The 25,662-nt window shown below is 43.9% G+C and overlaps 1 protein-coding gene and 1 long non-coding RNA gene across 7 annotated transcripts in view; one reads left to right on the plus strand and one right to left on the minus strand.

The window, feature by feature from the left end:
• Positions 1-6,522: 6,522 nt before the first annotated feature.
• On the minus strand, positions 6,523-10,559 carry LOC148216138 (uncharacterized). Of its 2 annotated transcripts, none has more exons than XR_015796021.1 (2): positions 10,035-10,559; positions 6,523-7,500 (listed from the first exon to the last, which is right to left on the minus strand). It is a non-coding gene; the product is annotated as an uncharacterized LOC148216138 (long non-coding RNA). The 2 variants fall into 2 exon arrangements; XR_015796020.1 differs by having other exon boundaries at positions 6,523-7,539.
• WASF2 (WASP family member 2) overlaps positions 8,756-25,662 on the plus strand; it is a 52,381-nt gene continuing 35,474 nt past the window's right edge. The window contains exon 1 of one of the 5 annotated variants that reach the window (XM_025173996.2): positions 8,756-8,829. The gene's annotated coding sequence lies outside the window, so the exon portion shown is untranslated. Of the gene's footprint in view, positions 8,830-18,005; positions 18,142-18,325; positions 18,460-18,684; positions 18,776-25,662 lie in introns of those variants that run through there. The other 4 variants (XM_088140149.1, XM_025173994.2, XM_025173993.2 and 1 more) reach the window with 4 other exon arrangements.

Here is a 25,662-nt window from a genome sequence, read left to right on the forward strand (position 1 = left end):
TTGGTTTTTTTTTTTTCTTTTGAAGTGTCAGCTGCCAGAGCAGCTTCCAAATGTTAAGGGAAAGATGTGGAAGGGAGAGCACCACGGGTAGGAACCCTCCCCTCTGCCTCCAACAGTAAAATTCAAAAAAATACTTCCGAGAGAAATTTGGAAGAAATTTTCCAGCACCCTGAATATAAGGCGGAAAAACAGAAGCCTCCTGCAGAGAGAGAAAGAGAGAGAGAGAGCGAGGAAGAGGGAATGCACCTTTGAAACTTTGGAATGAGCAGCATCTGGGGGGCGAGGAGGGGCAGAATGACACAAGCAGGGCTGCAGTGTTGTAATGCAAGCCCTGCCCCTTTTTGTCAGGATGCTGTGACATCGCACACACAGGCAAAAGGGTCAGAGCTGACAGCGAGGCTCCACAATGCCGCATTGGTCATTCTGATCCAAGCGGCAAGGTCCTGCAAACACCCATAACGGAAAGCCAATTTCCCACAAATTCAATCTGATGCATTTATCTGTAAGACAGCCAGTTTAGTGTAGTGGTTAATGGGCTGCAAGCCAGGGGACCGTGAGTTCCAGTCCTGCCTGAGGCACGAAGCCAGCTGGATGACCTCGGGCCAGTCCCTCCCTCTCAGCCCTGGGAAGAAGCAGCAGGCAACTGCACGGACTTGTGCAGGCAGTTGCCAGGAGTCAAGACTGGCTTGAACGCTCAGAAACAAACAAACATTTATCTGTAAAACACAGAGCAGGCTAGGGCTGGAGTTTCAGGCAGAAATTGCTTTCTTGGCAAGGCAGAATATGGCAAACGCTCAGCCCTACTGTGAAGGTCAGCCCTTCTGAACTTGGGTTCCCTTCTGAGATATTTATTTATTTATTTATTTTAAATTTATATATGCCGCCCATCTCACTATACAAGTGACCCTAGGCGGGGTACGGGCGGCAAACTGCGGCCCTCAGCCTCTTCCTAGCAGAAAAATGGGTGAATTAAACCGCTGGGCGGTTGATGCTCCCGTTTTAATTTTTCTTTGTTTTTTTAAACTCCAACCCTGCACTATTAAAAAAATCCACATCCCTCAGGTGATGTCTTAGGCACCAGAATATTGGGAAGGGAAAGTACAGTCCACAAATGTTTTGAAAGATAAGCAGAGGAATGGGGTGCTGGGCCTTTCCCTTGCATGTCCATAATGAGTTCTTAGCCTATCTTCAGCTTATTGATTTGGAAATGTAATTTTACTTGTCAAGAGTTTAACAATATGTTAAGCCTGAGCAACATCAATTCTTCTGTGAACTGGGGATAACTCACAGCCCATTTGAATTCCAGAATGTTTATCTTTTTTTTGCAAAAAATCAAGTATTCAACCCTGGGTTTGAGGGGAAAAATAGCTCCTGGATTAGAGAAAGGGGATTTCTGGTGCTAAATTGGCCCTTGATCTGGGCTGCAAAACTCTGAATGGTCCATAGGTGGCAGGAAAGTAGGCGTCTGGGAGATTCTGGTAGGTTCTAAACCACTGTTTACAAGCCCCAATGGATAGGGTCATCCAGTGGCCTAATCCAAAATTAATCACCTTGTTAGCATGATCTGTAAACCTGCCGTGTCTTGTCCCATCTGCCTCTCCTTTTCAAGAGTCAATCGGAAGAATCGGTTTCTAAAAAAGACACCAGGCTAGCAGGGTTTATACGTTACAGCAAAATTAAATAACTCCCAGATTCCTTTAAGAATTCTGAACCAAGATGCCTGGAAAATGGCATTTCATATCGTTATCACCCCACGAACAGGCTCCTGCCGTCCACTATAGCTGGGGCGGCCTTTGAAGATGACTCAGAAATTGCCCTGGTCCAGTTTGCCTGCTAAGGAAGAGCGTAGGCTTAGCGATGCTTCAGTCTTTCCGTTGGCTACTGCTCGGTTTCTGGGCCCAACTCAAAAGGCTGGTCTTAACCTACAAAGCCCTGGATGGCTCAGCTCCTGCGTACCTCCAAGACCATTTCTCCTGACCAGGTTCTACCTATCTGCAGAGCTTACGGAAGATGACCTCGCTGGAGGTATGCAGAAGCAGTTGCCTAGGCAAAAGGGGCTGAAATATTTTTGAAGCCCAGAATGTCCAGATAACCTCTGTAAGTAGATCAGACAGACACCTCCCTAATTTACTGGAGTATAAGAAAAAAGAGGGGGCCACTGCACCATTCCAAGTTGCAAGATTCTGTTATTGTAGCCAGTCTCAATAAAAGTAGTTTTAGCTTTCCTGTGGAGTTGACTTCCTAGTCTGGTCTGCTTAGTGGGGCTCACGCTATCCCCCGTGTTCTTGGTGAGAGGGGATGCGAAGGGTCTCGGCCTTGACGTGACGTTTGCATTTGGTTAGGGTGGAGAACTGCAGTTGCAATGGTTGCAGGGAATGAAATGTATGAAGTACGCTGATAACGGCGGTTAATAATATAATTACCACAATCTGGGCTTTCTGCATTTCGTTTCCCACCGGGGGCTACGCTGTTCATATTTTGCAGAAAAAGACTCCCTGCATTTGATAGGATGGACAGTTTGTTGCTTTCTATAATCAAACCAAAGGATTCGGTGTCTGTGTCTTTACTGTTACATGATGCTCTATGATTTCTCAATCTTGGCAGTGTAACGATGTTTTCAGGGCTGCTTCCTGATGGACTGAAGACACTGGCTGCATATGAATGCCAAAGGCGAGAGAGAGAGAGAGAGATTTTTTGGCAGGTCAGCCGTCTCAGAGCATGAATCTAAAGTATTGAACCTCAGGTTCACGGGATCATGATCCAGAATGAGACTTCACCCTTTTACAAAGACAACCTAAGATTGCAGTCCTGAACAGAATCCCAGGATTGGTCTCTAAGGCATCATCATAACGTTACTGATTTTGGTTACATGAAGCCCGTTTCTTGGGCATAGTCGCTTGGTGTCCTGTGAACGTGGTGCCTTGGCTAATTGCATGGATCCCCAACCCCTTTAGATTCGTTGCTACGTTTATTGGAGACCATGTCGTGGGCACTTTTGCAAAATTGCAGCTTGGGGGGGCATGCCCATTTGCAAAATGGCTGCCACGGGAGACATAACCAGCTGCCAAGCGTCAATTTACCAAAAGGCTGTCGGCCTTCTCTCTTACAACTCGTCCACAGGATGCCCTCTGCTCCCTCTGCTTAACTTTGTCCTCTTTCTGGGGGAGGAGGAGGTGGGGGGGGGACTCTTCCAAACAAAGTAATCTCATGTTTTTATTTTTATTTTATATTTTATTTTATGTTTTTATTTGCTTACAAAGCTTGGGAGGCCCATTGGAGGCCTAAAGACTTTCTTGGAAATAAATACAGCGCTAGAGTTTGCTGCTGCTTCACTTTGTAATGCTGTGTGCTTGCTATCTTTTGTTGTTGTTGTTGTTGTTGTTGTTTTGTTTTAAATTAACACATGTAAAGTCAGGTGGGGCAGGGAGCCTGTGAACACTAAAGGAGGTGTCCAAGGACATACTGGAACCTCTGAAGGGTGCCTCCAGATTTGCTAGCATGCTGAATAAAAGGGCTGGTACATTTTCAGTGGCTTAGAGTAGTGTTTCTCAACCTTGGCAGCTTTAAGACGTGTGGACTTCAACCCCCAGAATTCCCCAGCCAGCAATGCTGGCTGGGGAATTCTGGGAGTTGAAGTCCACACGTCTTAAAGCTGCCAAGGTTGAGAAACACTGGCTTAGAGCCTCATTTCGGCAAATGTGGTAATGAGGGATTTCTGAGGCGGCACAGAAAGAAGCTGTGTGCATGGTCAGTAGGTCACAGGTTCCGCATGCCTGCTGTGCAAAATATTAGATCTCTCTTATGAACTTAAAGAATGAGAATTACCTTCTGCGGTTGCTGTGCCAGTTGATGCCTTTGTTGTCAGTATGCAACAGAGTGTATGACAAGAACACGAACATAACAGCCACTATGTAGGACAGACAGGCAGAAGACCAGCAGAGTGCATCCATGAACACCCACTAGCGGTCAGGAGACATGATGGAAACTCCTTAATGTCACAACGCATGGACAGACTCAACCATAGTTTCAACTGGGAAACTGGGAGCACCCTAGACCAAGTTAAATCCAAAAAACGCTACGGAGTTCCTGGAAGCTTGGCATTCAGACAAGTCAGCCACCAATAGACATGTAGAGATAAACCACATTTACACACCATTCAAAAGAGACAATAAAAAAAGCTAAGAAGGAAACCAAAAGACCAGAACACATCCTCTCCAGCAGCCGACACCCAGATAAGCAGGGATTCACACCAGACAAACAATCAAGCAGAAAACAATACCCTAATTAAGGAAATACCAAGGAGAAAACCACACTTCCACCAACACTGGCAGAGCAAGCTACTGTATATAAACAGGGAGCAAACCCCACACTCACTAGCACTGATGATGTTACCTAGTTGGGTGATGAAATGTCTGCAAGCAAACAACTGAGCTCAGAGAACACCGAGGACTCCTCAATATGCACAATGTCAGTCAATTGTAGAACGGCACATTCTTGTTAAACAATCTCTCTCTCTCACACACACACACACACACAAAACCCAATAGTATTTGCAACCTAGTCTCTAGTTATCATCTTGAGAAACCCCTGAAAAATCATGATGTCCAGGATTTAAAATGACTGAACTGCCCCACTGGGCCCTGAGACTGCCTCTGATCCAACAGACTTTGCACGTGCAAAAACCTGTGCAAACGGTTTACAACGGTAGGAGGAATACAACAGGCATCAATCTACATTTCAAACTGCTTTGATTCTCTGGATAAAAAGGCGGGGAAGGGAAAACAGCAAGCTGTGACTGAATCCTACCAATTTTCAAGACAATATTCATTGCCTTTCTGATTAAATTCATTCTCATTTTCAGAACAAGCAACTTAATGTCATCATGACTGTAGGTCGTCTTGAAGATGCCACTAATCTGTTTGTCTCCCACTCACCAACCCATCATCAAGAGAAAAACACTGAAATCCCAACACTTGTGACTTCATAGGGTTTTTTTCTGCAGCCATTGTTCCAAGTCCTCTTTTCTTCTGTTGTTCTAAATCCAAGGTCTTAGTCCTCCATTTTTCACTTCTGGAATGAAGTGCACATTGTTCTTCCTCAGAATTCTGCCTTGTGTAGGTGAAGATGTTGAGAGGAACACCACCGAGCCATACCTTGGCAGAAACTGAATTTCTCTGTCAGCAAGATAATCACACTTTTCCTATTCTTTTTCCTGAGGGGTGGGCATGCATGATAATATTTTATAAAACAAAATCAGGTACACTGGATATCAAGATAAATCACAGTGGCTATTTTTGCACAACATGCTAAACCACAAACTAGCCAGCTACATTAGAGCTTAGTGTTTTCTGGAAGTGAAATCCTTGCGGTTAGTTGATAATTTAGTGGCTGGGTTCACACGGCATGCTAAAACTGGTTACTGAGTTAATCCGTTTTCTGGGTTTGCGCAATACATTGAACCATTAAACACACTAAGTCATATTCATACACACACATGCTCACGTAACCCCCAAACAAGATTAAAACTAAAATTAACTAAAGTTAATCTTTTGGGTGAATGCAGCTATTAGGTTTATAACTGACCTATATAAAAATGATAGGAGAACGCAGCCCATGTATCATGCAAACCCAGAAAAAATGGACTGATTCAATAAATTATGGTTCAATTAAACATGGGCGTGTGAGGTTGTATCCAACCATACAGGCCAGTTGTTTAATGATGGTTTGGAGCAAACCATCATTGGCTGGGTTCCCACAGCATTCTAAACCATAAATCAGAGTTTATAACCACAGTGGTTGGCTTTACAGAGCATGTTCAAACACAGCCATACCAGATATAAAAGGGCTGAGTACAAGGGCTGAATCCTATCTCTGATTAACCCTCACAAGCTTCACAGGCAGATGCCTACAAGGGAACGCCCGGCCTCATCTGCCAAAGGAGAGCAATTCATACGCCCTTCCAGTTTCTCGTGGGTAGCCCATCCACCCACCAGCATGTCTGAATAGCTTACAAGACAATTTTGATGCGTCCCTTCTCTGCCCTTTGTATGATACTGGTGAAAAGGCAGGGTTTCAGTGAACCAAAAGTAGGTGTAAAGGTCTTGGACAGTGAAATGTTTATAAAAGAGAGCAGGACAGCTGTATGAGCGGGGCTCTATTCCCCCAGCGTGCTTGGCGCAGGCACTCTTTTTAAAAAGAAAAACCGTTCTGGACCAGGAGGAGATATTCTTCATACACCCACTCTTGTCATCCCATGCCAGTTGTTTTCTCCTGCAAGGAACGTTTGGGATACCATCTGGGGCCTGGCAGAAGATATGGAAGGAAGGCAAACCGAGGCCAGGACAAAACTAAAGTTGGTTTTATTGCTGTTTCCTTCGAAACAGAATTAAAATTAAACATAATTAATAAAAAACCCTTCTTCTCCCATCATCTGTATAATAACTCCCTCTTTTGTTCCATTAGGAATTATTCTTTGAGAATGAGATGGGGAGATCGGGGGGGGGGGTGGCCACAGGTCACACATCTTTGTTCTAAGCCACCATGTGTTTGTTTCTTTGGTTTTGCTTTGCCATGTTGCACAAACCTAGTCTCATCCTGGTTTGCTCAACAAACCAGGGTTAGAACAAGTCTTGGCTTAACTTTCAGTGTAAACATATTAGCCTTTGTCTGTGAGAAGCTGCAGGTGACCGAGTGATGGCAGCTGTTGGAAAGCTGTTCCTGTGATTGGCTGTAATGATAAAGCAGTGTCCAGGGGCAACACACATTCACAACGGCAAACCTTGTTTTGTTTTGTTGTGTTGTGCTTCAGATGGAATATGACCCAGTCATCCAAAACATGCTTGAATATCACCTTTCTGGAAAGATTCATTCACAGAACCTTAATTGTGTTGAGGCTGAGCGTTGCTTCAGCCAGATTTGCACATCCCTTTTTTTTTTCAATTCATTTGCACTGAAGAAAGCCACGCTCGGCTGGATTTGCATGCTCATCCACAAGCCGGGATTTACAAGCCACCATGGCTGCATTCACACAACTTGCTGAGCCTCAAGCTTGCATTGTATTTTAGGGGGACGTGTGAAGCTCGTCTTTATGTCCCTTGTATTTTGATGTATGAAGCACAATCGATAATCCCCGGGCACAGCCTGAAGTTCTTCCGCCTGAACAGCACTTCTCTCTGCTCCAGCCGCTCCCTCCCTTAATAGACTTGGTTCACATTTGGGGTGAGAAGCACGGTTGCTTTGTGTCTGTCTTTCCATCCAGATGCTCAAACGCAGAGACCCACTGCAGAAGATAATCAGAGCGCTTTCGGCTTGTGCCCTTTCCAAGCGGCTGGCCGGTGTTGTTTTCCAAAGTCTTTTCTTGACACCTTTATCGCTCATGTGTTCTGCAGTGGCAGGCTCGGCTGGAGTGCGGCACGGCTCTTCAGATCTTGGCTGGTGGCAGAGATCCACCTAATTATAATCATTATCCAGTGGCAGGTAATAACGGGCATCTTTCCCGTGCTAATTTGGAGATGGGAAGGGAATGAGAGAAAGACACTTCTGAAAAACAGAAAGGAAGGAAGAATGCAGAAAGGGAGGGGCATGCTTCTAGCCCTCCCCGGGACTGGAATGTTTCACCTTCGGTATTATATTCCCCCTCCTCCAAGGAAGTTATAAAGAGAGTGGGTTTCTGTTTAATAATCTCGGGATCATCCTGGAACGTAAGATCTGGGTTACGTCCCTTACATCCTTGACAGTATATTGGATTTAATGCAGTGTCTCTCGCTGAGATTTAACTTGCGGGTCTCACCAAACCTTGTTTGCTTCACCATGCTTTTTGGCTAAGCCAAAACCACCCGAGTTCCCATGCCACACTAAGACATACCACCATGGTTGGGTTCACCCAAAAGAGCAAGCCGTGTATGGTGGGTTTAGTTTTACCTTAATGTGTTTATGTAACTCTCCCCTTCTCTTTCCAAAGCTTTATCCCCCCTGCTATAAGCAGATTGGCCTCTTGAACCACACAGTTTACATATACCTGTTTAAAAGCTCCTTTCTCCAACCACTGGGAATTCTTGAATTTCTCTCCCTATACACCTAGAAGGGCCAGATCAGGGAAAACAGAATTGTGTGCCTGAGTTCACAAACCACATCAAGCCATGATTCCTTAACATTTCTTATTTAACGAATTACTGTGGGCTGGGTTTGCAAAACAGCTGGGTGACCTTGGGCCAGTCCCTCCCTCTCAGCCCTGGGAAGAAGAAGACGAAGAAGGCAAGGGCCAACCCCTTCTGAAATTGTTGCCTAAGCCCAAATTTATGGTTTGCAGCTCACAATGGCTGAATTCACAAAACAGGCTAAGCCCAAACCAAATATTTGGGCTTAACAAGGTGTGAAACCAGCCTGGGTGTTTGTCCGAACCAGTGTTTCTCAACCTTGGCGACATGGAGATGTGTGGACTTCAACTCCCAGAATTCTCCAGCCAGCCATGCTGGTCCTAGCAACAGCTGGCAAAAAGCTATCAAGGTGATAGACCTAAAAAACAGACGGGGCTTCCACTGCACCGTGGTGGGGGGATGTTGACTTTTTTTTTAACCACACTTTGCAGACACCCCTGAGCCTAGGGGTCCCCCAAAGCAGCTAGCCTGCAAAAAAAACAAGTTTCAAATCAAAGAATGGGGGCTGTCATCTCTAGCAGAAGAGAAATAAAGAGTTGGGCCAAGGTAGGAGGCTGCCATAATTAGAAACAGCCCATAATTTCCCTGCTGGGCATCGAGAGCATTCCATCTCCCTTATCCAGCTGGCTCACTCGTCTGCACAGCCTTCCTTTTTCGCTTCATGGACTGTCCAGTAAGTACTTTAATAGTAATAATAATAATAAAAAAGTCTGCATTATGTTCTCTGGCATGGATAATGTTGCTCCGAAATCTGTATTTCGGTTTCCGGAATGGTGTTCTTTGGTGTGAATGAGGCATCTGTTTGTTATGTTCCAGGGGCTTGAGAAGGTCTTTCCATTTTTCTCTCAGGGATGTGGGGTGAGCTAGGCTGCTGAAGAGCTAGTTTGCTGTAGCAGTTGTGGGACTGTTGTAGTAGGCACTGGGCTAGGAAGTGGGAGACGGGGAGTTCGAGTCCTGCTTGAGGCGCAAAGCCAGCTGGGTGACCTCAGGCCAGTCCCTCCCTCTCAGCCCTGGGAAGAAGAAGTCAAACACAAGGGCCAACCCCTTCTGAAAATATTGCCTAGAAAACCACAGGGACTTGTCACTGGGAGTCAAGACTGCCTTGAAGGCCCCAAAAAACAAAAAAGAAAACCCATTGAAGGCACCAGAGCAGTGTTTCTCAACCGCGACGACTTGAAGACGTGTGGGCTTCAGCTCCCAGAATTCCCATTGGGGAATCCCCATGGCTGGCTGGGGAATTCTGGGAGTTGTAGTCCACACGTCTTCAAGTCATCGAGGTTGAGAAACACTGCGCCAGAGGGTGCTGCTGTTCTCTGTGACGGGTCTTCCCGTGGCTCTGCAGCCTCCCTGGCCCCTCTTCCTTCCCCATCTGAAAAGCCCTGGGGGAGGAGGCCCTTCTGAAGCTCCCTTGTGCACCCATGGAAGGGGGAGAAGCCAGGGAGGAAACTGTACAAATCGAAAAGCAGGGCACACGCACACACGCACCCAGACCCCCCTCAGCCGTCTTGCCAGGGCGCTTTCGAACCAGCCGTCATCAATGCAGGACCCTGGATTTGCAATAAACGGGAAAAGAAAAAGGGGGGGGGAAACCCACAGCTGTTTATTTTCAAGCCCCCAAGCGCTGCGCATACTGCTGGTGGGGAGGCTTGCTTGTTATTTTTATGTTCCAGCTGCCGTGGCTATGAGATATCTCTCTAGCTGTTCCCTTGCTTGCCGCCAAGGCTGGCCTTAGAACAAATAAATAGCACCCTGGGTGAGCGCCTCTCCTCCCCCTCCGCCAGTGCTGCGGTGTTGCCAACTTGCGTGACTTGTGCAGAATCGCAAACTCAGTCAAAGGAAAGCCGTGTCGGGCTAAGCTTAAGCTAGAAGAAACAATACCCGATTGGTGACCGAGAGCGGAACATCCTTGGCGTCTCCGGATGGCTTGAGCGGTTCGCTGGCAGAACGCTTTGGAACATCAGGCCTGCTGGTGGCCTGCATGCTGCTGGTTGCCCACTCTGGCGGGCACATCAGCAGCCGAGGCGGTGGCATGACAGTTTTCTGGAAGGGAGAGCAGAGGTCTAAAGAGGCCCACGGGCTCCCTTCCTCTCCCTCTCCCCAGGCGTGCTCCTGCAGGGCCAGGTTTTCTGCCCACCTGACTCCGGTGGGGAAGAAGAAGGGAACCAGCTTTGCCTTCAGAGGTACCAGTAGCTTGTGAGCAAAGGTTGCCGTATGTCTCCATGGAGACAAGACAGCAAGGCAGACACTGCGTGTGTAGATCTAAGGTTAAAGCTGATTAGCAAATGTCAGTGGGATCATGTCAGCAGTGTTTCTAGGACTGCCCTCCATCCGCCTTGGCATGGGTCCCTGTCAGAAAGGAAAACTCAGCAGGCTGGAGCTGGCTGAAAGGAAAGAAACTGGAGGCGGGGGGGGGGAGGGAGGGAAAATAGTATCTGTGAAAACGGCTCTTTCTCCTTGCAAAGCTAGCCAGTGAAGACTTGTGTAAGAGGGGCCTCTTCTGCAGAGGTGGTGTCATTGTAGCGTCGTCGTGGTTGGACCAGGACTTTTTGCAAGCCCTGTGATTTGGGCCGAAGGACCGGTTAAAATACCGATGGGCACATTGGCTGATGCCCCGTTTCAGTTTACAATTCAAACGGGTAATTCTGCAAAACGTTGGCACACCGCCTTTTCCCCCCTCCCAAGGGGTTGCGGGTATGTGTGTGTGTGTGAGAGAGAGAGGGAGCAGTGTGCAACGTGCAACCCCACCACCAGAGTACGGGGAACTCGCAATAGAACAAAAGCTGAAATCCAACTTGGGTAAAGAGCCAGAAGGATGGGAATGTCAGTTTCCAAAAGCTTGCCCCGAGAGGGCAGTTGGAGTGCCTATGTAAAACCAGGGGCTTTAGAAGACAGCAGCCCCTTCTTTGCTGATCTCAGCAGCCCCTTCTTTGCTGATCTGAAAGAACATCTCATGAGGAAGATAATTCAGGGAGGAAGCCCCAAATCTCCTGGCCTGTCACCATTTTCATAAATCATACCTTTAGCTGGGGGCCTTTGAAACATCAAAGAGGCGTGAGAGCCCCTGTGGTGTAGTGGTGAAGGTGTGTCACTGCAGGTGGGGAAATCTGGGTTCTAGTCCCCTCCTAACCACAGAAGCTTCCTAGGGGTCTCTGGGCTAGTCCATTTCTCCCAACCCAAGAGTCACGGTTGAGTGGTGGTGAAGATGTTGGGCTGGAAGCAGGGAGACCAAAGTTCTAGCTCTCCCTTAGCTGCAAAAATTCCCTGAGTGACTTTGAGCTGGTCCCTCTCTCTCAGCCCAACCTACCTCATGGGGTTGAGGAAAATAGGGAGTACTATGTAGGCTATCTCGAGCTCCTGAATGAAAGGTGGTGTAATGGTATGTGGGAAAGACCTCAGGAGATGGAGCAAAGAGATGCTGCCTAGGGAACAGTCAGATAAGAGGCGGCATAGCCCACAACTGGATAGTGGGCGGGGCAAGAGGCTCAGAAGGGACCCTCCCTAGTTTCTCAGGCTGTAAAGGAGACCGGGGGGAGGGGAAGAGATGTACTTTCATACTTGCAAGATTCTGTTAATGTAGCCTTACAATAAAGTAGAATTAGCTCATCGGGTCGTGTTTCCTGTCTGGTCTATCTGGGAAGGCTGACAGGCGGGCTATAACTCTAATAAATAAAAGCTTGTTTACATGTTATGTATTAGATCCAGCCCTCTTCCAAAAAGATAGAGTGATTAACATATTTTATCATTTGCAATGTTATCTTATCAATTCTTCTAGGGAGGTGAAGCCAAGAGAAAAAAGGCCAGTCCAAAGTTATCAAAGGAGTTGCATGGACTGAGTGCAGATTTGAATCCTTTCTCTTAGTCTGAGACTAACCCATCCTTCCCTAGTGGCTGTGTTGGCTCGGGATGATGGGCACTGCAGTCTAACACATCTGGAGGGGACCAGGTTGGTTTTACTGCTATATCACAACATCCATTGAAAAACAAAAAAGAGTCAAATCCGACACCATCCGTTATGGAAGTTGGGTGATATTATCTTTTGTGTATCTACTTAGAAAATCAGTGGAACTTGCTCACAGGTAAATGCATGGCTGTATTCTGAGCTGACCTAATTGATTTAATCCAGTGCAACCAAAGTAGATTACTTTTAGCTCCGCAGAGCCCTGCAATTTCACTGCCAAAGTTTGCTTTCAAAAATGGCTGCATTTTTAGCTGATTTCAGCCTGGTTTTGGGGTGCGCTTGGGTGCTTTGAGGCAGGGGAATGGGATCACTTTTCCCCGGGGGGATTCCCATCCCCGTCTCCACTCTTAACACCTGCTCTGCAAAAGCCAAAAACTGAATTATCCCACCTGGAGGTCAGGAGGCTGTACTGCAAGTCAAGCCCTCAAATGTTGTCGTTCCTGCAACGTTCAGTTTGCAAACCTGCTAATTTATTTAGATGTGTGACTTGGCTAAGAATTAGGAGAAGCTCAGGTTGTAGTTGTTATGTCAAGTCACCTATGTCTGTCAAAACAAATTATAATTGGTGACCTTTTGACTCTTGGGGTGGGAAAGCAGGTAATATGCTTTCAAAAAATAGTCACTCCCCTTGTCATAATGCTCAAGCTGTATGAGACAACAAAGGTGTACCCGAGAGGCAATGTGTTGTAGCAATTTGTGTGTTGGGCTTGGGTTGTGCAGACCCACCCAGGTTTAAGTCTCCATTCAATCGTGAAGCTCACTGGGTGGTTTTGGGTTGTCTGTCCCTCAGCTAAATCTACTTCCCAGAGTTGTTGCTGCAGAGAGAGAACCAGAGGAAGGAATTCTTTGTACGCTACCTTAAATTCTTGGAGGAATTATGGCATCATAGAACTATAGACTTGGAAGGGACCATTAAGGTGATCTTATCCAACCCTCTGCAACATGCAGGCAAAGCAAGTAAACCATCCATGAGAGGTGGCTGTCCAGCCTCTTTCTAAAAACCTCCAAAGATGGAGAATCCACACCCCCATAGGTAGCCTGTTCTACTGTTGTACAGAGCTTAGTATCTGGCACAGCTTAGTATCTGGAGGTTGTCCTTATATTTAAAGAAAATCTAGGCAGCTACAAGTTGTACCCAATCTTCCTGATCCTAGTTTCTATGGCTGTGGAAAATAGTTGTGGACTCTCTCCTGCAGCTTTCCTTTATCTACTTGCACATGGCTTTTGTGTCTCCCCTAAGTCTTCTTTTCTTCCGACTGAACATCCAAGTGTCTTCAGCCTGTCCTCATGGGGCATGTCCACAAGTCCCTGGACCATCTTCATTGCCTCCTCTGAATTCTTGCTCCGGTGGCGGATTAAGCTGCCTAATAAATAACACTTGACGTGGAATGCCTAATGTGAGTTTAATGCTTAGGCCCAGTTCCTGCATCTTGCTGCAGCATCACGGCGTGGTCTTTTTCTCTGCTCTTATTCCTCCTCGCTGGCTCTCCCAGGGAGGGCAGCGGGAAAAGTCTGGGGCATCCTGCTCTGCGTTTTGAAGGTTAAGCAGGATCCTCTACCTGGCACCATGGAGGCTATTAGTCAGCAGTTCCCATCTTCTCCACCCAGACAGTGAAAAAATGGGCAAGATCGATGAATTACAATTGAATTAAAATCGTATTAAGCAGCTTAAATAGGATGCATGTGATCCTTCCCCCCCCCGCCCCAAGTCGTTAATAGTTTCAATAGGACAAAAGGGGAAAACGATCAGTTTAGTAGCAGTCTTTAGACAGGGCAGCCTTTAACACGGTCTGTGAACCTAGGACATTTTGGGTTTTGTCCAGTGGCTCAGCACATCTTAGCAGCTTATTTGTATAAATAAATAAAAATTATTATAGAATACTATATAGTACTAATACAAATACTATATAGTACTAATGCACAACTGCAAATATTTGTTTGAGTGTAGTTATGCTACAAGTGCTAACATAACAGTTGTTTCAGGGATATAATGAATTTTTCCATTGTTAAATATCCACGCTGGGGGGAAAAAACCCCAATCTTCTAGTTCAGTGTTTCTCAACCTCGGCAACTTTAAGAGGCGTGGATTTCAATGCCCAGAATTCCCCAGCCAGCATGGCTGGCTGGGGAATTCTGAGCATTGAAGTCCACGCCTCTTAAAGTTGCTGAGGTTGAGAAACACTGTTCTAGTTCAAAGAAAAAAAAGATATTGACTTGGGCCCTGAAAGGACCTAAGGAAAATGACAGAAGGCAAGTTTCATCTACTTGGCAATCTGTAGATGGTCACACTGGGTGGCATCACCTAGCCCACTTTGGCGTGTTTCCAAAAACAAATTGGCCCTGATGAACACTTGGATAGGAGACCACCAGAATATCCGAGAGCTCTAACCTACACTGAGAACCTGGAAAAGCATCTCAGATGAAGGGAATGGTAAAGTGTTTCCACACTGCGGCCAAGAAAGCCCGCCCCACTGTATCCATGAAGCCCACCAGGGTCAAGCTCAACCTGAGAAAGACTTCATCTTTTTTACCCCTGGTCCAAAATTTAGGGAGAGGGTATTCTAGGCAATGTGAAAAGGGAAGGGGTAATGTTGGAAAAGCAAGAGATGTAGGAAACTTTCTTCCTGCAAATATTCTACTGTTTATTTCACTTCGGGGAGACTTCTTTCAGATAACTCTTCACTCCATCTCCAGTACCCAGTTCTCCAGTTAATCAGATTTATTCATTTATTTTATTTATTTTGTAGGCTTGTCCCCGCCCATCTCCCCACAATGGGGGACTCTGGGCGGTTTACATCAAATTAAAACCATAAATACATAATTAAAAGTTATAAAAAAGAACCACACTTGCACAGATAGAAAAAAGATAAAAAATCCAAGAGGCGATGGAGGCCACACCAGGCCACTAAGGGGCTAGCCAGCCCCATTGCTGACAACCTTCCTCCCCGTCCCAGGCCAGATGCTCCTGCTGGAAACCCAACCCTCCGGAAAGGCTTTTCAAAATCTGTTTCAGGTGGCTGCAAACCTGAGAAGGGAAGGACGAACCAATTCAAGCAAAGGGGAGATACTGGGAAATGGAGCTTTGCTAACCTCATGCCTGAACGCTGGACGTACACAATTGCAAGTCTTTGAATGGACATTCATAGCATTTGATGGTGAAATCTGTCAAATACAAAAACAATGTTCCTGAAGCACAAGTGTGTGTAAGGGGTGGATGCAGGGAGGCTTGCTAAGGTGCGGAATACATCACGTGGCTTTTTAATCTCGGCTGAAGTTGATTCAAGCATCTACACCTGCAGTTTGTCTCTCGCAAACACCTGGATTCCAGCTCTTCATCTCCACATGTCTCCTAATTTGGAAGAGAATTGAGAAGTTGGCATGATAAATACTGCCTAAAGAATTCAACCTTCAACTCAAAATTCATGCCAAGGCAACTTGGCAGAGCAGTTATGGGGTTGGACTAAGATCTGGGAGACCCAAATCCAGATCCCCCTGGTTAACTGGACTGGTTCTTCTCTCTCAGTTCAGCCTTCCTCACAGGATTGTTGTGGGTGAGATGAGAACCTCCATTAGGCTTCTTGGAGCTCTCAAGAGAAAAGAGTGCAAGAGAAAGGCAATAATGCAATACAAATAAATCTGCTTATAGATGGAACTGACCATAAGACCAACCCTGCTTCTGTAGATGTTTGTCAATTTCCTCGGTTTTACAAATGGGGGATGCTGTATGGAACCTGCTGCTTGGGATCACGCGCTCTTGAGAAGTCCTATTTGCATTTAGTTAAGGGACCTGCAAGTTTCTGGTCCTTGTGAAGCTGAAAGTATTTTACACAGGTGGGTATTTTAGCAACACTCCTAGGCACAGTGGCTTCTGCATTAAAACCTGAGTCTTTCTGATGAACTCCAGTGCCACCTTGCTATTTACTGCAAGAAACCTGAAATCAGCTGAAAAAGAAAATTCCTAAAACAGATTTAAAAGCTGCAAATTGAACTAGTTATATTTGGTGAATGTCACCGGCTGCCCTACGACCAATTTTTAATCATATCTAAAAAATGGAAGAAAGAGGAAGGTTAGTCTAAAATCTGTTGGGTTAGGAACAAGGCCATAGGCCTAGAAAATCTTTATTCAGTGCTGCATAATTCTGAAGAAAGCCAGAAAGGTATTGTTGGAGGAAGTAAACAAGCAAGGAAATGAAGTTGCCATGAGTGAAAATAAAGCATTGTCAACTGTTCTGAAAGTGTGTCGGTGAGGATACAACCTGTGTCCCCTGGACCATAAATGTAATGTCTCCTCTGAGTTAAGCTTCACTCTTCGTGACTACGTATAATTTTCTCAGCATGATGTGGAAGGGGATGTGCAGCGCTTTGATTTAAGGGCAATACGGTGCTTCAGAGCTTGTGGGGAGGCGCAAATACCACCCGCCTGCAGCTTCTTAAACCAAGCACTTCTTTTCCTGGGATCCCAATGCAACTGCAGAAGGAGGCTGTGCGATCCCAGGGAAAAACACAGCCGCGGAAGGCTCTTGGTGTCCCCGCACGCTCTGAAGCGCCTTTTCACCCAGCCTTGTCGTTTGCCCTTACGATCTTCCAGTCCATTTCCAGGCCTTGCGTGTTCCCTGGTGTCTTCCTTCCAAATAATCACCAGGCCCAGCTCTGCCTAGGTTTCAGATCCAGACTAGGTACCGTACAGCAGTACCACATCCGATTTCTCATTCCAGATCAGAGACCAGGGAGAAAAAAAACCTCGGAGGAGTCCCATTCCCTGTCTTGCTTACCTGCCAGGCTTGGAAGCCGTTCCTTCTCATAAAGGAAAGGCATACCTGAGAAGGGAGTGGGGAGGAAGGGGTTTGGCTCTCAAGAATCCAAGGCCGCCCAGCCCTGCTGGGGCCATGAAGATCGAGATGGCCCTGGGGCGCTCCAAATACTTTACGTTCCCTCCCAGGACGTTGAAATTGCATTTGGCAAGTCTGTGGGGCTTGCTTTGCCTAAACAGGTTTTTGATTAGCCAAGCCAGCCACCAACCTAGCAGCTGCGCTAAGCCTGATTACTTTTAAAACTAGGATAGTGTGTGTGTGTCTTTGTGTGCGCTGGTAGCTTAGTGTGAAGCCAGCCCATTTGGTTAGTTTTTTCAATGGAAGAGAATATGCATAGCTCAGAGTTGGACCGTGGGGTCCTTGGGGCTCTCTGAGCTTGGCTGTTTTCTTGCAAACGTTACCTAGCCGGGTCACGAAACGTTTGCAAGAAAACAGCCAAGCCCAGAGAGCCCCAAGGGCTCCACGGTTAGTTTTTTTCCTAACCAAACCGAGAAAATGAATGAACGTTCATGAACACATGCAAAAAGGGGGAAAGGAAAAAAGGAACCAAGTTTGTCATTCTGTCTTAAAGCAGAACCTCCCCACCCGAGTTAAGACTACAACTCCCAGAACTCCCAGGCGATGCCCCGCGCGTTCGCCCGCCTCACTGGGAATTCTGGGAGTTGTAGTTTGAGCACTAACTTGAGGACGGCTGCTTCTTCGCAACCAGTTATCTCAGCCAGAAATTGTACCGAGAAAGGGAGGTTCGGAAAACCGGAAGAAAAGGACTTGACGCACGTATTACCGCAACAGTCTGTTATTCAGGGAGCCCTCCGTGATCATGCTACTGGGTAACGTGTGAAAAAGCCCAGCCCCTGAACCACCCCGCGCCTCCCTCCCGTCGCCTCGTTTTCCCTCTCCGCTTTTTCTATCTCGAACTCCCCAAACTTTCTCGCTGTGCAGTGACACCCCCCAAACGCCAGGGGACCCACCCTTTCTTTCAACCGCAGGATCATAGAGCAGACCGGTCCAGCGAAGCGGACTAACGGAAGGGAGCGCGAACCAAATGGGGGATATTGAGAACCTGATAAATTTCTGACGAGAAAGGGCGCCTCTAAATGCCTTCTTTTTCTCTTTCAATAACCACGTCCAACGATATCTTCTTTTCGAAGCCTACTGTCACCCCCTCCTGAAGGCGTTCTCCCCACATGAATCCCCCTGCTAGCCTCAGAATATGGTACGACCTATATTGTTTACGTTTTTTCTTTTTTTAAAGAAAGGTTTCGTTGGGTGTGGTCGTTTAAAGAAAAAAGGAAGTTGGCTGGGTACGCAAATCGCGTAAGGTAATATTTGACAGGCAGGGCAGCTCAGCCAATTCAGAGAGAGCGGGAAGGTGCCTGAGAACCAATGAGAAAACGGACCGGCGGAGTAGGTGGGTCTACGATCGGTGAGGGCAAGCTGAGGGGAAAGCTGTGGAATGGCGGACGGCTGGGACGGTTCGCTTCGGTGGTGACGAGCGGAGTGGAAACGGGTCGGAGAAGGCGGCCGTAGGCGAGTAAGCCTCGCTCCGTGGCAGGGAGGGGATGGTGAGAGGGAGAGGACGAGGAGTCACCCTAAATGCTTGTGGGGAGAGGTAGACTGGAAAGGTGATCTATATCGTGGTGGGAGTGGCGGCATTGGGGGGTGACGTGGAGGAGGCGACGGCCGCGGAGGTGAGGGGCGGGGCCTATGCGGGTGGTGCCCTAGACAGGTAAGGGGCGTGGCTTGTCTTACGAATGGCGCCTGGTAGTGGGACAGTACACACTTCGGGCCCGCGGCTTCCGTTTTCTGCTGGCCCACCGAGATCCGCCAAGTGCACAGTAATGGCTGAAGTAAGTCAACGGGCACACAGGAAAAATTCAGGAGCCCAGTGCCCGAGAATTTGTGGTCAAGGCGAGAACCAAAATCAGGAGTCCTTTCGCACTAGAGCTTTCTCCGGGATATTTGTCCCTCTTCTTCCTCCCTGAGTTCTTTTATAAAGGGGGGAGGGGGAGAAGTTTTTAAAATGTTTTAAACTTGTTTTATTTGAATGTTTTGTTACTTTTTAAAATTATAACTTTAAGTCAAAGATGGGTTCGGGTAGTATTAAAGTTGAAGGTTGATACGGGGTCATTTTTGTGGATTATGAAACTTGCAAGTTTGTCCTGTAATATATTTGTTAGCGGTCTGCTGTTCTCAGGGCACCATACAAAGACAACTAATTATCTGATCTTTTTCCTTGTTCATGTTGGATAGGAAATCTGAGAACTACCAGTGAATTCTGGTCTAACTTCTGCTATCTATTTAGAGTTAGTGTTACCCAGTTTTCTGGTTTGGTCCATATGTGTACTGCTCCTATTCTTTATTCTTAATCAGTTTGCTGTTCATACAGGCATGATGCAGATATTGGGTAAAGAATCTAAGTAGATGCATAGGTTTTACTGTTCAAAAGAATCTTTCTTACTAAAGACAGTGGTGTGGCTCTTCAAAAGAACAAAATATTGTTTTGGTCTAAAATGGCTTTTGGATAACTAGATTGTGTGGTCATTGGGAATATTGCTAAGATCATCTTGCAATAAGTTTTTTGTAAATTGTTCTGCTTTATTTTTATTTATTTATTTATTGAATTTGTATGCTGCCCAGCTCCCAACAATTCTTGTCACACTATTTTTCAATCTGGATAAAGAAGTGAAGTTAGTAGTGTAAACCAGGAAGTAAAATACTTAACAGTTGGTGTAGGCAATTGTAGCTTCACAGGGCAGTCCAGTCAAGCTATGTATATATAATGTATGTGGTATCTGGAAACCAATAGGTTCTTCATCCCAGATTACTCAGAAGTTTTACTGTGAATCATTTTGGTATACAGTGGTTGTAGAGTGTTGGAAAAGGATTGGGGATATGAGGGTTCTGTAAGTCTACATGGAAATTTGGGCCAGTGCTATTTCTAGGTTTAATCTTCATCACAAGGTTGATGATACTGTGAGGGAGGGAAACTTTACTCAGAACTCCTTGGGGGAGGATAGGATATTAAAATAATATAAACAACCTATCTAAGGAATGTATCCATTGTAAATATATTTAGGATTGTAGTTTGCAAATATTAAGTAAAAATTTCCCAGTGTAAATTTGTAGAGCCTTTCATTTCTGTTTGATATATGGCATCAACAGTATAAACAGTTATGAGCTGTTTTTTTAAGCATCACTTGGATAAATAGTACAAAACAATAGTGTGTTTCTAAAGTAAATTGCTGTTGTCTGAAAATATATGTCTGAATGTATGCATTGTACTTTCCGTAATAATATTATTTTGATTAGTAAAGTTAGTTCAGATTGGGATGCTTTTAAGTAAGTACATAATCAGTTACAAGGAATAGGGAAAGCCCTTTTTATATGACATTTATTAGTTTTGTGGATAAGATAATAGGGAAGGATATGGGAACATTAACACCAGAAGAAAATCAGGGCATTCCGGCATTTATCTTGGTGAAAAGAAAGGCACTGGAGTGATGTACTCAATGAAACTGAATAAAGTAATAGGAAACAGGAACAGGAGAGGCAATTCTGTGGCTTTAATGGGGTCTTGGAACATACTTCTTGCTGTGAATCATAGGAGATGAAAATGTTGATGCAGGAAAGACAGAATGAAGCAAGAAGGTGGAGTCTCTCTAATCATATATGATGTCCTAATGTACTAGTTGATTAGGGAACCTATGTGATTTAAGAACTAGGAGGCCTTAGGATATTAAAGAAATAACTCTTTCAGTCTTGAGATAGGTGCATCTAATATAAAGAAAAAAATGGCTGAAGATGAAATATATTTCTAAGAGTGTTCTATCACAAATAGAAAAGACTAGTCATAGGATAATTTTCCATTGAGAAAAGGAAATTGGTGTGATAAGCAACAAAGAGAAAGGAGGCCTGTTCTGCTATAAAATAGGTAAACTCCCATTTTGGGACTAAATGGGAAAGTAATAGCTAATCTCAAAATATTGTTTCTTTTAATAATTTGTTGAGTGTAGTAGTTTTTGAACAAGACAGTGGTCTGTAAGCCCACCAAGGCCGCAAATTATATGTTAGTGATAGTATTTTGGATGGGAGTGGGAGGCAAACTGCTCCCACATCCACTCTTAATCCTCCCAACTTTTAAAATGGCATAGAATCATATTAGGAAATGTATTTTGATCCAAATTATGGGGGATAAAGGTGGGAATGGAGGAAATTTATCTTCCAGAGACCTTCTGTTTTCTATTTTCACCTCAACTCTTGCCCCTAAAAAACAAAATAAAAACAGCACACTTTTAGCCCTATTGTTGAACAGCCTCTTAAGGCACTTTAAAATGTCAGGAGCCATCGGCTTTAGTCATGTTAGAATCCATCCAGTGGGTACCCTGGAAAAACTCTGAAGATTTGGGGTCTATTGCTGTAGATTCAGTGGAAAGTAAAGACATGACATGAAGTTGCTTTCATTGATACTGTACATGGAAATGAGTGTCCTTTAATAAGGAAAGGTATCCGTGTTACCTAGATATGCAGATTAGTTTTATACCATGGCTTATCCTAGAGGCACTGGTTAGGAAGATGTTCAGGTGGTAGTTTGGAGAGTTACTTGCGGTGGGAATGCTCAGGATATTTGGAGATGTGCATGTTACAGTGTATCTGGCAACCCCTATGTAGGAATGGAAGTTGGCAGCAAAGTTCCTGTGCCCAGTAGCAAGATGTGGCCCTGTTTGTATGTGCATGTGTATGCATATGCATGTATACTTTTGGGACTTTGGAGAGTGATGTGCATGATCTCTAGATACCTCATGCTTTTATGCTTTTTTCATAGAAAATGCAGTACATATTTTAATATAATTCCTTATATTAGCTAGTTCTCTTGGTGGGCCTATGCAGAAAGCAGGTTGCTGGATCAATAAGAATAAAGGTTAGAAATTATTTTGTAAGTATAAAGATCAGTTGGATAAAAGATGGACCATTACCTTTTTTTTGTGTTTAGACAGTTTTCACTTTTATGGTAGCTGCAAGAGGCATAGAAAAAAGTCAACTCATACAAAAGTAACAGAAAAAGTATTAGGATTTCATTAATATTGGTTGTAAACTAGTAAAAAAAAAAAAAACTAGTCAGTTTTTGTTCATTAGCTGTGGGAATGACTGTCCTATAGTTTGAATTACTAATTTTACTAGTACTTTATGTACCAAATACAAAGTATTGTTAGATGTAAGGTTAATACTTTTTTCTGTATATCCATCTGTCAACATTTTGATGCAAGTAGATTATCTACTTGGATTTGTGGTATACCTGTGTAGTTTTTTTTAATTACAATTTATATGTAGTATTTGATGCTGTGAAATGGCGCTCGTCAATCTGAAAAGTGGACCCTGCAGGAAAAATGCTAGGATGATGATATTTTATTTATTTTATTAAATTTATATGCTGCCCATCTCCTCCAAAGGGTGACTCTTTGTACTGTTATGTACTGTTGTACTCTGAATTCAGGTGGATTTACTTTGGAACGGTTATATATAGAATAGCACTATCAGTCACTGACTTATTTGTTAGACTTGTTTATCTTCAGTCTTCTGCAGTGTCATCTTGTTTATATTTGAATTCCTGTAGGAAAGATGTGAGAAAAAAAGAACATTGCTAAAATTGCTATAGATGTTGAATTATAGTATTATGTATAATTATGTATAATGGGGTGGAGAATTTTCCAAATCTGTGTTGATTCTCTTGGCTTTTATGATATCATTCTACTTTATCCTTTCACATGACATTTCAGATTTGGTTTGGAATCAAATACCTTTGAAATCTTTTTTTCTGAAGGGTTAGTCATTGTAAAGTTCAGGGGTGATCTTTTCCTGTGAAAGGCCACTAATTCATGAGGAAAGTCAGTGAGGAGTTGTAATTTGTGATGGGCAGAGGATACTTGCCAGCTCTGGGAATCTGTAGTTCTGCTCACCACAGCAAGTGCCTCATTGCCTTCTCTTGAATGTAATAGGAGGGCCAGCCTCTCACCAGCCTCAAGCTACATTTGTGGTTCTAAGAATAGCCTGGCTTCCAACTGTGCCAAACCCTTTTCCTCCATCTTTGGAGGAGAAGGCTGTGGCGTTCTGCTTAGATGGCAGTCTGAATGCTTCGATGACCTGACAGCAAAAAAATCCCTTGCTTTCTACCCTAGCTCCAAGTGTGAAGATGGAAAGAAGGATAGGCATCTTCCCTTCAGTTGTCCTGGTCATCTGAAGCCCTCCAAGTGCCTCCAGAGTATAGCAGAATTGCAGAAATAAACCTGTCCCATTTTCTAGCTTCAAACAGAGGGACAGTGTGTACTGTAATAAAGTACAGAGCTTCTTATTGATCAGAAATGTTGGCATGGCTACCAAAAGCAGCCCTATTAAGAGAAAAATCCAGTCTTGAAAAATATTTTTTCTCAAAATCAGCTATAAATCCTGGTTTGTTTTGCTGCTTGCTTGAAAGGCAAGTTTGGAGGTAGAACCTATGAATGCAGGCTGGCATATCCAGCTTTTCTGTATCACAGTGATTGTCTTGCTAATAGCCCATTTAAGCTGGCTATTTTGTGAAATTTATAAAGTCCTGTTCTGATTCCAACATATATATTCTTGTAATAATCATGATTAAGAGTTTGGAAACCATACCCTTGTCCATTCAAGGTGCCATTCTTAATTCAAATGTTTAAGATATTTCTACTGAGAAAAACACCTAAAATAATGAAATCTAAAAGCTATCTGTAAAATATCTTAAAAAGAAATTGGCTGTTGTAGATTTTGTAATGTCAGAGGTTGACTTAATAAGAATGCAGCAATGATTAATTTAAGATACTAAAACTATTCAGGCAAAAATGCACATATATATTATAATGACTTTTCTTAAAGTAATTGGATTATATTTAGTGAGCTATTTACATTTAATAATTAAGAAAAGACTTATCTTCCCAGTATTCCCCAAGTTCAACAAATGGTAAGGTGAGGAAACTGGGTATTAGAATATAATTAATTGTATAAAGCATAAGTTGAAACAGAATGAGCTGTACGTGTTGTCGAAAGGCTGCTTTATTTCAGTAATTTAGAACTGCCATTGAAAGTATAGTGCATAATTTAAAAACTGACTTAAGGAAAAGGGAACTGCTTAAATGGCACAATTTTGGATACATGTCCTGAAGGATGCCAGCAGATAAATCATTCCTAGCTAGATACATTATGAGTGGAGAGGAAAAAAACTCTAAAGAGAAATTATATGTGCAGATCTTTGTGTAAGGAAGTAACTCATGCCTGCATAATCTAGCTCAAAGAAATTATAGAAATTTCCCAGGTAGAGAAAGCAATATGGCAGCCATACACAAATGAAGACAGACAAACCATTTTTAGATATATTTACATACTGGTATCAATTCAGCTTTCAAATATGTATAGCATTAATTGTGAAATGTTGTTGAGCAGGGCAAAAGAATGTATAGTAGCCAGTTTTCAATTTACAAATAGTTTTCAGTCTTGTCATCTGAAAATGTATGTGTTTGCCACAGGCAATTTACAGATGGTCTAATATCCTTGCAATTGTTGTGTTTCTGGAGAGCGTAGGATGGATTTAAAGAAAAGCCAATCTGTGTAGTAGCCCCTAGCTATGGTATAGTTATAATTTATACTTGGCTTGTTTTGGGATTTCTGTCCTCTGTTCATTGTCTTATTTTAAGGCTGAATTAAAGTACAATCCTCAATGATGCTATTTGGAAGTAAGTCTTATTGAGTTCGATGGAGATCACTTCTTGGTAACTGTTTTAGTATAAAGCCATCTACTACTGGTTTCAGCCACACAGTTTGCATTCCTTGGTTGTACCATTGCTTACACATCAGATGAGCAACTGAATCACAGATCTGTTCTGCCAATTAAATTAATCTGTAGTAAGTGGCTTCTATCTCTCTAGTGGAGTAGAATTGGATCAGCTAACAACTCAGACGCTCTTTTTCTATAACACAGACTGAACGTCCAGCCATAATCACTGTATAATCAGAGGTGGTTTCAGTGGAATTATAAAAAATGAAAAATTATACATTGACAGAACATTTTGCCTCTTTATCTGTGTGTTGTAAGATATGGCCTTGCTACTGGTTGTTGTAACTAGTTCTGGGTGCAAAACTGCTAAGATATGGAATAGGTAAGAACAATACTGTTATTCCAAAATCTTTTCCCCAGTTTTCCCCTTTTTCTGGCTATGATCAGCTGGGTGGGTAATAGCATGCTTTAAGTGTAATGATAAACCATGATTTTGTATCATGACTATAAATAGAAAGGTATCTGCACAGGTGTCAGGCTAAAGCATTCCTACTTCTCTTCCATCTGTGTAGATGACAGGAGAAATCAGAATTTCAGTTCAGTTTAACAGATTGGTTTATATAATATGCTTACTCTAACAAAACAGAATTGCTATGTTTACATAACATGCTATCCCTGGATAAATAACTGACATTATGACTTTAAGTAAGGCCTGCTTCACACTGTGTTCCCACAACATGCTGAACCACAAGTTATTCAACTTTATTTTAGCCTAGTCTAACTGATATACTAAGGATTATTTTAAAATAATCATCTAGACAATTGAAAAATAACCCATTAAGACAATCTGGGATATGAAGATGGTCATCTAGCAATTGAACTGAGCCTTAAATTACAATTCCTTGTTTATACCTAATGACAAACAAGTCACCTGTGTCTTCCTGGTTTCAAGGG

The sequence above is a fragment of the Python bivittatus genome, unplaced genomic scaffold (assembly GCF_059951505.1).
Source record: "Python bivittatus isolate LINGU-HERP-01145 unplaced genomic scaffold, Pbiv_v1 ctg000310_np1212, whole genome shotgun sequence".
NCBI classification, from domain to species: domain Eukaryota; kingdom Metazoa; phylum Chordata; class Lepidosauria; order Squamata; family Pythonidae; genus Python; species Python bivittatus.